Source organism: Gossypium hirsutum, chromosome A07 (assembly GCF_007990345.1).
Source record: "Gossypium hirsutum isolate 1008001.06 chromosome A07, Gossypium_hirsutum_v2.1, whole genome shotgun sequence".
Taxonomy (NCBI): domain Eukaryota; kingdom Viridiplantae; phylum Streptophyta; class Magnoliopsida; order Malvales; family Malvaceae; genus Gossypium; species Gossypium hirsutum.
The window spans coordinates 7,615,504-7,632,891 of NC_053430.1; the positions used below are offsets into that span (position 1 = coordinate 7,615,504).

The window sequence follows — 17,388 nt, forward strand, 5'->3', positions numbered from 1 at the left end:
GCGCAAAGCCAGATATAAAGCTCATAGAATCGCCATTCTAATTCGCATATAGTGAGGCCATGAAAGAACATTCTCAAGCCTCCAAAAATCAAGTCGAACAAACGAGCGAACATGGTATTATCTACGAAGGAATACCAAAGAGACATATTGAGAACTAAACCTGACTAGGTGGACCAACATATACTTCTGGCTGCATATATAGATCATCCGACGTTTCCATCTCCGCAAGCCATGCATAGTCCTCTTCCTTTCCATTGCTTATCTGAGCTCAATTTCCTGCAAAATCACATTACACATCGTCATCGTTTCTCTTTTACCAAATTCCATGCAGAACAATAGAAGGGCAACAACAACAACAAAAAGGATTGACTTACCCGAGGTTGAAAACGGATAGTCGATGTAATAAGTGCACTTTCTACCGAGATCCTCTCTATACGGCGGAGCAAGTACATCAAGGACGGCACAAGGAGACACTGCAATGAAACAATGCAGATTGCCCCCACTTTTTGGGTACAACACAGAGGTCCGGCATGGTGCGGTAAAAACTTTATCCATCACCAACCTTGCTAACCTTACTGCCGAAAAGAAATTCTGTAACAAGTTTCTAAACTAAAAGAAATAGAATCATACTGGGTGACATGATTCAATGAAACATCTCTAACCATTTAAATTCAAGAATCATTAAGAGTGATTGCTAATTTTGATGGTAGATTCATACAAAACAGCAGAACTAAAATCGCCTTTTACTGCCAACATATCGGATTAACTTTTACGTATAAAAAGTAGATTAAAACCAAACCTTGAGGGCAACCTGGCTCCTTGCTTTCCCTAATACATGTTGGTTCAATACAGTCATAAGACTTCACATGCAGAGATCTGTAAAGAACTTTGCTGAATACAGTCATCTCTTGGATGGTCGTGTAGTGGAATAACTGAAGAAGTAGGAAAGCAGAATATACACATCTACATAGAATGTCATTTGTTAAACAACTCGGAATAAGATACTAGAACCTTGAGAGGATGATCTTTTTGGCCATATTTCCGATGAACCCTGTTCACAGCTTTTCAAGAGCAGCACGTAGTGATGATGCAGTATGATCAATACCTCTGAAAGATGCCTTGGGTTGCTCGGAGTGTAGGAAAATAAATGCAATTTAACGCTTTTCAATCTAGGGAACTAACTATTAGAATATACCCCATACCTTGCCCATACCTTTCCCATACCTACCCATACCTTGGAAAGGTCAAAGTTATGGGCACCAAATATTTATTTAGTGTTGGGCATGGGATAATAGCAATTTTTGGTCCCTAAGTGAATAGGGACTTTGCAAGGTGGCCTTTGAATCTCAACTATAAATAGGCCAACCATTGCTCATTCTCATTATCCCACATTTGCCATTCTCTACTTAAGGCATTGTTCTCTCTCCCTATTTGTAAAGTTTCACTTGTATTTTGGAGTGAAATATATTTGGTAGTGCCCGAGGACGTAGGCAAGATTTCCCGAACCTCGTTAAAATTCTGGTGTTCTTTACTATTTATTGTTCATATTTTGTGAATGTGATTGTAGTGATTTATTGTGCTATTAAATTACGATAGAGAGATATTCTGGCTAGAAAAGACTTGGTACTTAAGTGATCCTCGTGATCCACCTCTCTTTCCTGGGAATTGAACTTAGTGTGATTTTTTAGTACAATAATTTTACTCTTTCACACGCTTCCGCACAACAATTGGTATCAGAGCCAGATTCGTACTTGGGGAATATGACAGTTTACGGTACTATTAACGTATACAGCACTATTCACATATATGATACTATTTACGTATACAGTACTGTTCACGTATACAGTAGTTGGGATTGAGGAGAAAAATGGCAGCAACATCGTCATCAGCAAGGACTACTGTGACAAATACAAAATTTGAAGTAGAGAAATTTGACGGTACCAATAATTTTGGTATGTGGCAATGTGAGATCCTGGATGTCTTATGTCAGCAAGAGCTAAATATAGCCCTTGAAGAAAAACCTGACAAGATGGATGACAAGGAGTGGGCCAAGATCAATAGACAGGCGTGTGTACAATCCGCCTATGTTTGGCCAAAGAGCAGAAGTACTTTGTCATGAGGGAGACATCAGCGAAGAAGTTATGGGATACATTGGAAGAAAAGTTTCCAACGAAAAGTCTTGAAAATAGGCTTTATATGAAAAAGAAACTTTATCGATTCACGTATGCACCCGGTATGTCGATGGATGACCATGTGAACTCATTCGATAAAATTTTAGCAGACTTGCTAAATTTAGATGGGAAATTTGAAGATGAAGACAAGGCATTATTGTTGTTGAATTCCCTTCCTGATGAATATGATCATCTTACCACCACATTGCTTCATGAGAAGGACACGATCACATTTGATGCAGTCTGTAGTGCGTTGTATAGATTTGAGACTCGAAAGAAAGATAAAAGAGATCACAGAGATACAACTACAGAAGTCTTAACAGTAAGAGGTCGTTCACACAGCAGCAAATCTGGTAGAAGGGGAAAGTCCAAAGGGAGACCCGCCAAAGATGAATGTGCCTTTTGCCATGAAAAAGGGCATTGGAAAAAGAATTGTCCTAAGCTACAAAAGGGCAAGGCTATTTCTAATGCATGTGTAGCGGAGCATGATGAGGAGTCAGACTTTAGCTTGGTTGGCATGGCAATGGCATGTCAAACGGATGAGTGGATTTTGGATTCAGGATGTACTTACCATATGTGTCCTAATAAGGACTGGTTTTCTAGTCTTAAAGAGCTAGAATGTGGAATTGTTCTTATGGGCAATGATAGTGCTTGTAAGACAATGGGAGTAGGTACAGCCCAATTGAAGAATCATGACGGCTCAATCGAAGTCTTGACAGATGTTCGCTACGTACCTAGCCTGAAGAAAAATCTCATCTCATTAGGGGCCCTAGAATCTAAAGGGCTCACAATCACTTTGAGAGATGGATTACTAAAAGTAGTAGCTGGGCAACTGACGGTGATGAAAGGCACAAGAAGAAATAACTTGTACTTTTTAAATGGAAGTACAATTATTGGATCAGCATCAACAGTTTCTACAAAAGATGTAGATTTAGAGGCTACCAGATTATGGCATATGCGATTGGGACATGCTGGTGAAAAAGCTCTGCAGACATTGGTGAAGCAAGGCTTGTTGAAAGGTGCAAATTCTTGCAAAATGGAATTCTGTGAACATTGTGTTCTGGGCAAGCAGAAGAGGGTAAAATTTGGTCCAGCAATTCACAATACGAAAGGAATTCTGGACTACGTTCACAGTGATGTGTGGGGACCTACCAAAGTGGCTTCTTTGGGAGGTATGCACTATTTTGTTACTTTTGTTGATGATTATTCAAGAAAAGTATAGGTGTATCTAATGAAAAGAAAAAGTGAAGTTTTGGATGCATTTCTAAAATGGAAGAAGATGGTGGAGACTCAGACTGGTCGAAAGGTCAAACAACTTCGATTAGATAATAGTACTGAGTACAAAAACAATCCATTTCTACAAGTATGCCAAGATGAGGGCATTGTGCGACACTTCACTGTTCGGGATACACCACAGCATAATGGGGTGGCAGAATGCATGAATCGAATTATACTGGAGAAAGTTCGATGTATGTTGTCCAATACTGGATTGAGCAAGGAATTTTGGGCTGAGGCAGTTATATATGCGTGCCATCTAATTAACCGTTTGCCATCAACTGCAATAAATGGAAAAACTCCTATGGAGATGTGGACTGGTAAATCTGCTATTGATTATGATTCTTTACATGTATTTGGTTCCACTGCATATTATCATGTAAAAGAATCTAAGTTAGACCCAAGAGCAAAGAAAGCATGTTAGACCCAAGAGCAAAGAAAGCATTATTCTTGGGTATAACTGATGGAGTAAAAGGATATCGTCTCTGGTGTCTTGATACAAGGAAGATTGTTTTCATTAGAGATGTGACTTTTGATGAATCAACCATGTTAAAGTACAATGATTCACAAAAGGATGACAAAACCAGTAGTACTTTGCAGCAGGTGGAGCTTGAAAAGGTTAACGATGATCCAGCTAATATTGGAGGGACAAATGATGAAGAGGTTCCTACCTAAGAACCTCTACAGCAACAAGATTCAATTGTATATAGGAGGCCAAGAAGAGAGATTCATAAGCCTGCTCGCTTTGATGATATAGTGGCCTATGCACTTTCAATTGCAGATGATGATGTTCCTTCTACTTACACAGAAGCAATAAGTAACCCTGATGATGTAAAGTGAAAGCAAGCAATGAATGAAGAAATGCAGTCTCTTCATAAAAATAAGACCTGGGAGTTGGTGACACTACCCAAGGGAAAGAAGGCAATTGGATGCAAATGGGTATATGCAAAGAAGGAAGGATTTCCTGATAAAAATGAAATTCGATACAAGGCTAGATTGGTAGCAAAGGGTTACGCTCAGAAAGAAGAAATAGACTACAATGAAATGTTTTCTCCAGTTGTGAAGCATTTGTCTATTCGGATTTTGCTAGCATTGGTTGCGCAATATGATCTTGAACTAGTTCAGCTTGATGTGAAGACCGCGTTTTTACACGGTGATTTGGAAGAGGAAATCTATATGACTCAGCCAGATCGATTCAAGGTTGCTGGAAAAGAAAATTGGGTTTGCAAACTGACAAAGTCGCTTTATGGATTGAAGCAATCTCCAAGGCAGTGGTACAAGCGATTTGATCAGTTCATGAAAGGGTAGAGGTACACAAGAAGCAAATTTGATCATTGTGTGTATTTTCAGAAGCTACAAGATGGAACTTTCATATACTTGCTCTTATATGTTGATGATATGCTAATAGCATCTAAGAGCAAAGTTGAGATTGAAAGATTGAAGACTCAACTCAATCTCGAGTTTGATATGAAAGATCTAGGAGAAGCTAAAAAGATTCTCGGCATGGAAATATGGAGAGATAGAGCTCATGATAGAGTTAGCTTGTCTCAGAAGCAATATTTGAAGAAGGTACTACAGCAGTTTGGCATGAACGAGCAAACAAAACCTGTAAGTACCCCGTTGGCTTCTCATTTCAAGCTTTCTGCACAACTATCTCCTTCGACGAATACGGAACGAGAATACATGTTGCAAGTTCCGTATTCTAATGCAGTGGGTAGCTTGATGTATGCAATGGTGTGTACAAGACCCGACATTTCACAGGCAGTTAGTATAGTGAGCAGGTATATGCATAATCCTGGAAAAGGACATTGGCAAGCTGTGAAATGGATTCTACGGTATATTCAGAAGACCGTAGATGTTGGATTACTGTTCAAGCAGGATAATACACTTGGTAAAGGTGTTATTGGGTACGTTGATTCTGACTATGCCGGTGATTTGGACAAGCGAATATCAACCACCGGTTATGTGTTTACACTTGCTGGAGGACCAATAAGTTGGAAGTCTACATTACAGTCTACAGTTGCATTGTTAACCACAGAAGCCGAGTACATGGCTGTAACAGAGGCTGTAAAGGAGGCTATCTGGTTACAAGGTATGGCTAAAACCTTGGGGTTGGTTCAGGAGCATATTAACGTGTATTGTGATAGTCAAAGTGCTATTCATTTAGCAAAGAATCAGGTCTATCATGCACATACAAAGCATATCGACGTACGATTCCATTTTGTGCGGGAAATTATTGAAGAAGGGAAAATTTGTCTTCAGAAGATCAAGACTGCAGATAATCTCACAGATATGATGACCAAGGTGGTAACAGCAACCAAGTTCAAACATTGTTTGAACTTGATCAATATCCTGCAAGTTTAACAGTTGAAGAAGGCACTATCAAGTATTGTTGTCAAAGGCAGAAAGAATTGTGTGAAGATAAGATTATCCTAATCAAATCTTCAAGGTGGAGATTATTAGAATATACCCCATACATTTCCCATACCTTTCCTATACCTACCCATACCTTGGAAAGGTCAAAGTTATGGGCACCAAATATTTATTTAGTGTTGGGCATGGGATAATAACAATTTTTGGTCCCTAAGTGAATAGAGACTTTGCAAGGTGGCCCTTGAATCTCAACTATAAATAGGCCAACCATTGCTCATTCTCATTATCCCACATTTGCCATTCTCTACTTAAGGCATTGTTCTCTCTCCCTATTTGTAAAGTTTCACTTGTATTTTAGAGTGAAATATATTTGGTAGTGCCCGATGACGTAGGCAAGATTTGCCAAACCTCGTTAAAATTCTGATGTTCTTTACTATTTATTGTTCATATTTTGTGAATGTGATTGTAGTGATTTATTGTGCTATTAAATTACGATAGAGGGATATTCTGGCTAGGAAAGACTTGGTACTTAAGTGATCTTCGTGATCCACCTCTCTTTCCTCGGAATTGAACTTAGTGTGATTTTTTAGTATAATAATTTTACTCTTTCACACGCTTCCGCACAACACTAACAATGATAAAGAAATCAACTCGAACCTTATGGACATGATAGAAAGATGCATAAAACGCTTGAAATGGCAAACACTGAACCTAAAAGATTTATCCCAATGAGAATATAAAAACATAAAGAGATGAGTGTGAAATCATATGTGTAGATCAGATAAGGCTCACCGTAAAACCATCACATTCGTGAATGTGCAAATATGTAATAAGTTGAGTACACCGAGCTACACGTCCATGCCCTTAATCATCAATAGGATTTTCCTCTTTAAGTCCAACATCAGCAGGGGTAAACGTGTCTGTAAAATAGTACATCGAGCTCACAACCTATTCGATTTTTATAATAAAAACAAAGCTTCGTGCTTCCGTTTTCCAGCTATTGTATGAAGCAGCTTTTAGGGAAGCAAAGGATTAAAAGTATCTAATGTTGACATGAACATAAAATTCACTCCATAATAAGTTGCTATACAATTAGAATTGACACACATCCCTCCATTCTTAACTGGAATTCAAGATGGAATCGGTGATTATACTAGACGATGAGCAATCATAACTCATCCCTTCATTCATCTTTGTCAATCTGCAATTACATTGATATCAACGCTAACCTGAAAAAACATTTCTCTAACATGTATAACATGGCAATACTCTTCTTAAAAGACACATCGAAGCATGACAGATATTCGAAATATATAAGTACAAAAACCTGATAAGAACGTTTGAGATCAATTCTTGATTGTTCTTTAAAAGTTTAATCATATAAAATAGCATGTAATTCACACATATAGAAGTATTTGTAAGTTATTGTGTTGCTGGTTTGGGTTAAAATAAAAGAAACAAAGCTCAACAGAGGCAAGCTCAATGAAAGTACAATAATATCCCTTCACATTGGCATCTTTGTAGAAACCAGAAACTATCTAAAGTTGGCAGTAAAAGCATTATTAAAAAGTTCATCCATTGTTATTGTCATAACCATTTTTTTGTAAAACGGGAATCGACTTGGATTTTGAAAATGAACACAAAAAACGAGAGTCGCCACCGATCCTTTTGACTAGGTGTGATCGGGTCACCTCGTTGCAGTGGTTGTTTTTAATAAATAACTTGATTTATTTAAAAAAATAATTTTGGTCTACGCAAATCAAGAAAACAAGTTCGGGAGTCGGTTACGCATGAGGAAGGATTAGCACCCCCGATACGCTTAAAACTGGTACCTAGTTGATTAATTAGTGTATTAGTGTCGAAGATTGAAAACTTGAAAGAATTTAAGATACGATCCTTTTTTGTAAAGTGAACATTGAAATGTCAAAGACATTCTCGTCTCAAGGCAACGACATGTTATATCTAGTGAGTTAGGATACGGCATCTCGAACTTTTGAGAATGAGCTTGCCTTGTATTTAAAATATATATTTTGACCTCTTTTAAAAGGATATTCGGTTAGTTAGGGTGAACGAGGAAGATCGAGACCCAGTAAGTTAGGGCACGTTTCCTCGAATTCTCGAACACCGAACATTGCCTTTACTTGTAAAATATCTTGTTTCGAAGTTTCAAAGTGTCATACCCGGTAAGTTAGGGCACCACGCTTCGTATCTCCGAAAATAAGCATTTTTAAGACTTGTATCGTGATTTAAAAAGAATATTCCGTTATTTAGGTTAAGTGAGAAAAGTCGAAACCCAGTAAGTTAGGGCACGATTATCTCGAATTACCTAATAACGGATTTTGCTTTTTATGAAAGAATTGTTTTAATATATTGAGCAAAAAATAACGCGATTTATAGTAAAATGTAAAAGCAAAATATAGCATTGACATGTATAAGAATATAATAATAGTGCGACGGTGTCAAAACAATAACATGAGCAACCGTAACAGGTGAAGTAATATCAAGGCTAATAGTATGCAAATATAAACAAATGTTAAACATGGCAAAAATAATAATGACAATGATAACGAAAACGAAAACGGGAATAATAATAATGTAAATAACAATAGTGCGAAACGATGATAATGCATGGTCTTTAAACATGATAGTAATAATGTGAATATGAAGTAATAGGGAGCATAGGTATGTAAAACATATAATACCAGATTACAAATATATACGCAATATTTATTAAAAAATAGTAATAAATAATAAAAAGACTAATAATAACGATATATAAATATATAAATATATGTATTAAAACTTATACGTAATAATAGAAATAAAATGTGTACGTAGTATTAAAATATATAAAAATGCGATATTACCAAACATATATATACATAAAAACATGTGTAATATATTAAAAGTATAGACAGGGTATACATAAAAATATATATATGTGTAAAAAATGTACGTAATATAATATTAAGATATGTGCGTAATAGGAAATATAATGTATATATATTTAATGAAAACATATGTGACATACAGATACCTAAAAACAAATAATATGAAGCTATTAATAATGCTATGTATATATACATATATAATGAAAATACATACTACTACTATGTAATAATAGAAATACAAAAGAAAAAGCAATAAAAGTATTAAATTAAAGTAATAATAATATATATATATATATATATAAACTACATCTATAAATGTGTATATGTACATATAAAAATGTACACTAATATATAATGATAATAGTGATAATAATAATAATGTTAAGACGCAAAAAGTAAATATAATATGATAGTAATATTAAAATAAAGTAATTAAAATAATAATATACATATAGAAAATGTATATACATACATATGCAGTAAAATATATATTAATAGTAATAATAATAACTGTTAACATTAATGGGAGACAACATTAATGGCAAAAAATACAAAGTGGTGCAAGTTTAGCACCCTAAAGTTGACTTTGAAAAAGTGGCATGGGATATTTTTTTTTGGTCCTTGAGATAATGGGCTATTTATTGTTTGGTCCTTAAACCTCAACTATAAATAGGCCTTCTCATTTCTCATTTCAATTCATCCCAACCAATCTTTCTCTTTTAGTTTTCTCTCTTCTCCCATTTGAGAATTCTTAAGGAATTCTATTTGTTTGTAATATTTTGGAGATAGTAAAGTTATCATCTGGTGTTAGTGCCCGAGGACGTAGGTATAATTTACCGAACCTCGTTAAAACTCTTGTGTTCTTTCTTGTCCTATTTTTCTTTCAATATTTGAGGGTATAATAGTAGTATTTAATTGTGCTATTAAATTACTATAGAAGGGATATTCTGTCTAAGGAAAGACTTGGTATTTAAGAGATCCATGTGATCCACCTCTCTTTCCTGGGAATTGAACTTTGTGTGATTTTTTAGTACAATAATTTACACGCTTCCGACCCTATTGGAACAACAAGTGGTATCAAGAGCCGAAGGTTAATCGTAGTATGCTCTGTGGTTGCAGTTTAAACTGATCTTCCACATCAGAAAAGATTTCCTTAGGTATTTGAAAGATTATGGAGAAAACGGTCGGTGTAGGAGCTTCAACATCGTCCATGTGGACAAGACCGACAATTGCAAATGCAAGATTGGCCGTGGAGATCTTTGATGGCACGGGCCATTTTGGTATGTGGCAAAGTGAGGTTCTAGATGCCCTTTTTCAGCAGGGTCTAGACATTGCCATTGATGAAGAGAAACCAGATGATGTACAGGAGAAAGATTGGAAGGCGATCAATCGGTTGGCATGTGGCACAATTCGATCACGCCTTTCTCGAGAGTAGAGGTATGCTTTTTCAAATGAGACTTCTACAAATAAGTTGTGGGTGGCACTTGAAGAAAAATTTTTGAAGAAAAACAGTCAAAATAAGCTCCACTTGAAGAAAAGACTGTTTCGCTTCACATACGTCCCAAGTACCACAATGAATGATCACATCACCAAATTTAATCAGTTAGTCACTGATTTACTGAATATGGATGAGACATTCAAAGATGAAGATTTGGCTTTGATACTGTTGGGGTCACTTCCTGAGGAGTTTGAGTTCCTAGAAACTACTCTACTTCATGGCAGGAGTGATATATCTCTGAGCGAAGTCTGTGCGGCCTTATACAGTTATGAACAGAGAAAGAAGGACAAACAGAAAAACTCAGTCAGAGATACAGAAGCTTTAGTAGTCCGAGGTCGTTCATACACTCGGAAGAAAACTCAAAAGGGGAGATCAAAGTCAAAGTCCAGACTCGGGACAGATGAATGTGCTTTTTGTCATGAGAAAGGCCACTGGAAGAAAAATTGTCCAAAGCTGAAGAATAAGGGAAAAGCTGCTGTAGATGCTTGTGTTGCAAAGCATGATACTAGTGACTCTGAACTATCACTGGTTGCATCATCATCGTCGTTCCATTCAGATGAGTGGATATTGGATTCGGGTTGTACCTATCATATGTCCCCTAACCGGGAGTGGTTCTCTGATTTAGTAGAACTAAATGGATGAGTTATTTATATGGGCAATGACAATGCCTGTAAAACTGTTAGGATAGGTTCAATCCAATTAAAGAATCAAGATGGATCAACCAGAGTTCTGACTGATGTTCGGTACGTGCCCAGTTTGAAGAAAAATCTCATCTCATTGGGAGCCTTGGAATCCAATGGTTCAGTTGTTACTATGAGAGATAGGATTTTGAAAGTGACATCTGGCGCACTTGTGATATTGAAGGGCATCAGGAAAAATAACTTGTATTACTACCAAGGTAGTACAGTTATTGGAGCAGTCGCTGCAGCTTCCGGCAACAAAGAATTGGACTCAATACAGTTGTGGCATATGAAGTTGGGACATGCCAGCGAAAAATCCTTGCAAATTCTGGCAAAGCAAGGATTGTTGAAAGGTGCAAAGGCTTGCAAATTAAAATTTTGCGAGCATTGTGTTCTGGGAAAGTAAAAGAGAGTGAAATTCGGCACTGCTATCCATAATACAAAAGGTATTTTAGAATATGTTCACTCAGATGTGTGGGGGCCTTCCAAGACACTTTCATTGGGAGGAAAACACTACTTTGTTACTTTTGTTGATGACTTTTCGAGAAGAGTTTGGGTACCATGAGAACTAAGGATGAAGTGCTTAGAGTTTTTCTTAAATGGAAAACTATGATCGAAAACCAGACTGGCAAGAAAATCAAGCGGCTTAGGACGGACAATGGAGGGGAATATAAAAGTGATCCGTTCTTCGATGTGTGCCAAGAGTATGGTATTGTTCGACACTTCACAGTTAGGGATACACCACAGCAGAATGGATTGGCAGAGCGTATGAATCGAACATTGCTGGAGAAAGTTCGATGTATGTTGTCCAATGCTGGGTTGGGCAAGCAATTTTGGGCTGAGGCTGTGACATACGCTGGCCATCTTGTTAATCATTTGCCATCATCTGCATTAGAAAGAAAAACTCCTATGGAGGTATGGTCTGGAAAACCGGCTACAGATTATGATTCCTTACATGTGTTTGGAACCACTGCATATTACCATGTGAAGGAGTCAAAGTTAGATCCGAGGGCAAAGAAAGCTCTCTTTATGGGAATCACTTCTGGAGTGAAGGGATTTCGTCTTTGGTGCTTAAGCACAAAGAAAATGATCTGTAGCAGAGATGTTACCTTTGATGAATCTGCCACATTGAAAAAGGTAGCAGATAAAGATATTCAGACGAGCAATACTCCACAGCAGGTGGAGTGTACTCCAAAACAGGTGGAGTTTGAGTAGATGGGGATTTGCCCAGTTAATAAGTCTAATTCTCCAGCCACAATGGAGGAATTAGAGGCTGAAGAGGTTCTGACCCAAGAGCCACTAAGTACACCAGAACCAGTTGCAGTTGCAAGGCCACGGAGAGAAATTCGTAAACCTGCTCGATTTACTGATATGGTGGCCTACGCCCTTCCCGTTGTTGATGATATTCCTATCACTTATCAAGAAGCAATGCAAAGCTTAGAAAGTGATAAATGGAAAAGCGCCATGGATGAAGAAATGCAGTCTCTCCGGAAGAACAATACTTGGGAGTTGGCGCAATTACCAAAAGGTAAAAGGGCAATCGGATGCAAGTGGGTATTCGCAAAGAAAGATGGATCTCCTAGCAAGAAGGATATTCGCTACAAGGCAAGATTGGTAGCTAAAGGCTACGCTCAGAAGGAGGGAATTGACTACAATGATGTATTTTCCCCTGTTGTGAAGCATTCCTCCATTAGAATTTTGTTGGCCTTGGTAGCACAGTTGAATTTGGAGCTAGCTCAACTTGATGTTAAGACGGCTTTCTTGCATGGTGAGTTAGAAGAGGAGATCTATATGACTCAGCCAGAAGGATACACAGATGCTGGTGGTAGAAATTGGGTTTATAAGCTTAACAAATCGCTATATGGATTGAAGCAATCCCCGAGGCAGTGGTACAAGCGATTTGATAGCTTTATGAGAAGGCAGAAGTACACAAGAAGCAAATATGACAATTGTGTATATTTACAGAAGCTGCATGACGGATCTTTCATTTATCTACTCTTGTATGTTGATGATATGTTAATCGCTTCGAAGAGCCAAAATGAGATAGATAAGCTGAAGGCTCAGTTGAATCAAGAGTTCGAGATGAAAGATCTAGGTGAGGCCAAGAAGATTCTCGGCATGGAGATAAGTAGAGATAGACCGAGAGGCAAGCTCTGTTTAAATCAGAAGCAATATCTGAAAAAAGTATTACAATGTTTTGGTGTAAATGAAAACACAAAACATGTAAGTACCCCACTTGCTTCTCATTTGAAACTTAGTGCTCAATTATCTCCGAAGACTGAAGATGAAAGAGAATATATGGCGAAAGTCCCATATGCTAATGCAGTTGGGAGTTTGATGTATGCGATGGTGTGTACGAGGCCTGACATTTCACAAGCTGTTGAAGTTGTGAGCAGGTCTATGCATGATCCTAGAAAAGGACATTGGCAAGCTGTGAAATGGATTCTACGGTATCTTCGAAAAACCGTAGATGTTGGTTTAATTTTTGAACAGGATGAAGCACTTGGTCAGTTTGTAGTTGGATATGTTGATTCCGACTTTGATGGTGATTTAGATAAACGTCGTTCAACTACGGGGTATCTGTTTACTCTTGCGAAAGCCCCAGTGAGTTGGAAGTCTACCTTACAGTCTACAGTAGTTGTGTCTACTACAGAGGCAGAATATATGGCAGTTACAGAAGCTGTTAAGGAGGCTATTTGGCTTAATGGATTGTTGAAAGACTTAGGAGTTGTTCAAAGTCACATAAGTTTATATTGTGACAGTCAGAGCGCTATTCATTTAGCGAAAAATCAAGTCTATCATTCAAGAACCAAGCATATCGACGTAAGATATCACTTTGTGCGGGAAGTCTTTGAAAAAGGAAAAATTCTACTTCAGAAGATTCCGACAGCAGATAATCCCGCAGATATGATGACCAAGGTGGTAACAACAATCAAGTTTAATCATTGTTTGAACTTGATTAACATCCTGAGAATTTGAGCACCTTCAGGTGTATGGCGCTCGAGAGTGCATTTGTAGGCACTACAAAAGATAGCTTTATCGAATTTGGGGAGTTGAAGGAAGTGTGTGAAGATGTGATTATCCTAATCAAATCTTCAAGGTGGAGATTGTTAACATTAATGGGAGACAACATTAATGGCAAACAATACAAAGTGGTGCAAGTTTAGCACCCTAAAGTTGACTTTGAAAAAGTGGCATGGGATAATTTTTTTTGGTCCTTGAGATAATAGGCTATTTATTGTTTGGTCCTTAAACCTCAACTATAAATAGGCCTTCTCATTTCTCATTTCAATTCATCCCAACCAATCTTTCTCTTTTAGTTTTCTCTCTTCTCCCATTTGAGAATTCTTAAGGAATTCTATTTGTTTGTAATATTTTGGAGATAGTAAAGTTATCATCTGGTGTTAGTGCCCGAGGACGTAGGTATAATTTACCGAACCTCGTTAAAACTCTTGTGTTCTTTCTTGTCCTATTTTTCTTTCAATATTTGAGGGTATAATAGTAGTATTTAATTGTGCTATTAAATTACTATAGAAGGGATATTCTGTCTAAGGAAAGACTTGGTATTTAAGAGATCCATGTGATCCACCTCTCTTTCCTGGGAATTGAACTTTGTGTGATTTTTTAGTACAATAATTTACACGCTTCCGACCCTATTGGAACAACAATAACCATATGGGTGATAATAATAACGATAATAATATTTTAAAATATACATAAAAATAACAAAAGGTATGTATATACATAATAATAACAATAGTATAGCAAAAATAATAATAATATGTTAATGAATATGATAATAATAATAACAGTTAAAATAATGCTAAAAATAAAAAAATAGAGTAAAAATAATATAAAAATCAGATTAGATCTCAAAGAAGGGACCAAATTCGAAACTAAAACAGAATTTTGGGACCAATTCGAAAGGAAATATAAAAAGAGGTACTTATTTGAATACGCGAATAACATACGAGGGCGAAAAGGGGAATTTACCCGAACCCTTAAAACGACGTCGCAGGAGGGAGGATTAAATCACAAAACGTGATGAATTTTGAGGCCAATTTGAAAGAAATAAAAAGCTAATTGCAAAACGTGTGAAAAGCGGAAGGACCGCGCACGTAATTAGACCATCATATGAAAACGCGCGGATCCTGAAGCAGGTCGGAGCCAGTCCTCAGGTCAGGGTGGCTAAACGGCGTCGTTTTGGGCTTATGGGTGCCAACCAAAACGGCGCCGTTTAGTATCATCTATATAAGCCAAAATTTTGTCTTTGAAATCATTTTTGCTGTCTGTTTCAAAAAAACTAAGCCTTTTTTCTTTGTTTTCTCTGCAGGTTCGAGCTCGGTCAGCGCTCCGGCAGTCTACCACCGTCCTCTGCCGCGTCTCCAGTGCCGGCGATCGCCGTGCACGGCGGTCGGAGGTAAAAAACTTCCCTTTTCTTATTTTAAATTGTGTTTCTTTTGTTTATGTTGTATATTTATACTTATATAAGGGCATTTAATAGGTAGATTTGGCTATGAAATAACAATAAAAAAAAGGAAAGTAAACGAATCACCTTGCCTATGGCTTCTGTTTCTGAGGGCTTTTAGTTTTTTTTTATGCTGTTTCTCTCTTTTTTGATGGATAATATTGCTGTTTTTTTGCTAGAAAGATTGAATGCTTTATTTTGTATCTAAAGAATTTGCCGAGAGATACAATGGTTTTGAACTTGGCTTTTTATAGCCAATTCTTTACAACTTGCCCTCTTTGACTAATCTGTCTCTTCTCTTTTTATTGTTGCAGGCAAAACGGCAGTGGAGTAGAGGCCACTTGCAGGAGATGTGATTGGGGCGGTGGGATAAGTGATTTAGGGTTTCAAATTTTGAAACCCTAAATTTTAAGGTTAGATTGGGGTTTGGGTAGGTTTAATGTGTAGTGGGTAGTTTGGGTTTGCATTGGGCTTGTCGGTTTTGGTCTGTTTGTTTATTTGGTTTGAATTGGGCTGCTATTGGGTTTTATTTGGTGGGTTTTGGGCTAGGTTTTGGCTAGTTTGGGTCTGGGGTTATTTGGGAGCTATTTGGGCCCAAAATTGGGCTGTACAGTTATTGTTAAATACTAAATTGGTTGACAAAATAACCAAGACACATGCTAAGGTAAAGGAACTAATTTTTATCAGTAAAAATAGATGAAATTTTGAGTAGAATGACCTGTTTAGTCTTTAATCTAACGTGGAGAAAATAACTTAACTATTTTTTGAACAAAATATCTATGAAACTTTTACCAAGATGGCCTTAAAATCCATTTTTTTATAACCTTTCAAATGTTTAAGCATATTGAACCTTAATTAATTTCAATACATTGAGTACATTTCATTCTCACAATTTATACAAAAATTGAAACTCAATTCCATTTTCAAACATTATAACAAAATCCAAGTTAACAGCATAAGGGAGCAGTAATTAAGCTAGGTTGTTGACACCTCAATGACCAGGGTTCAAATTCCGATGTTATTCTCCTCGCCCAATGTGTAATCCAAGCAATAATTTCATCAATTCACAACCCACATTTTCAAGCTCCAAATAAGCTTCAAAAGATCCAATTTAGAGCTAAAATATATAAGCAAGCCCATCAGCGGTTCAAACATTCACAAGATTCCAATTTTTTTTCAATTCCATTTCCCTAATCAATCGAACCCTTTACCTAAAACATCAAATCAAGCAAAACCCAAATGCAGAATTGAGACAAACATGGCATTGACAAAGCTTTCATAATAGAAATAATAAAAAAAAGGTAGATAATGAAAAATACCCAGAAGAGAGCAGAGGATTTGGATGGATTGGGAAGAAGTAGAAGAAGACAAGCCAGAATTAGAAAATGTGGTTTCGCAAAGATCATAAAGAAGCTGAACTTCAGGGGCAGTGGTGTTCATTGTCATTTGGAATATTATACAGAGTGGATAAAATTGCTTCTGTAGAAATACCATGGCCTTATCTGTCGCATTTTTTTTAATTTATGAGGAAAGAAATGTTTTTCATTTTTAGAATTATTACAAAATGCTAATTGTGAAGAAGTCTACAGTAACGAAGTATTAGAGCACTTTTTCAGGGAATCGACAATCCATTCCTTTTATCGTCAATCTCCCATGCTTTGCAGTCTTTTCAAATAAGGTAAACTACTCAATTAATCACTCAATTTTTAGATATTTTTGCTGTAACTATTTTTTGGAAAACGGGTATCGACTTGGATTTTGACAATGAAAATGAATAGAGGAGTCGCCACCGATCCTTTTTGATGATGTGTGATCGGGTCACCTCGTAAAAGTGGTTGTTTTTAATAAATAGTTTGATTTATTTAAACAACAATTTTGGTCTACGCAAATCAATAAAACAAGTTCGAGAGTCGGTTACGCACGAGGAAGGATTAGCACCCTCGATACGCCCAAAATTGGTATCTAGTTGATTAATTAGTGTCTTAGTGTTGAAGATTGAAAACTTGGAAGACTTTTGAAGTACGATCCCTCT

General features: G+C 36.9%; 1 pseudogene; it reads right to left on the minus strand.

Annotated features, from left to right (window-relative positions):
* Positions 1-154: 154 nt before the first annotated feature.
* Positions 155-16,839, minus strand: LOC107926654 (plant cysteine oxidase 3-like; annotated as a pseudogene).
* Between the last annotated feature and the right edge of the window lie 549 nt (positions 16,840-17,388).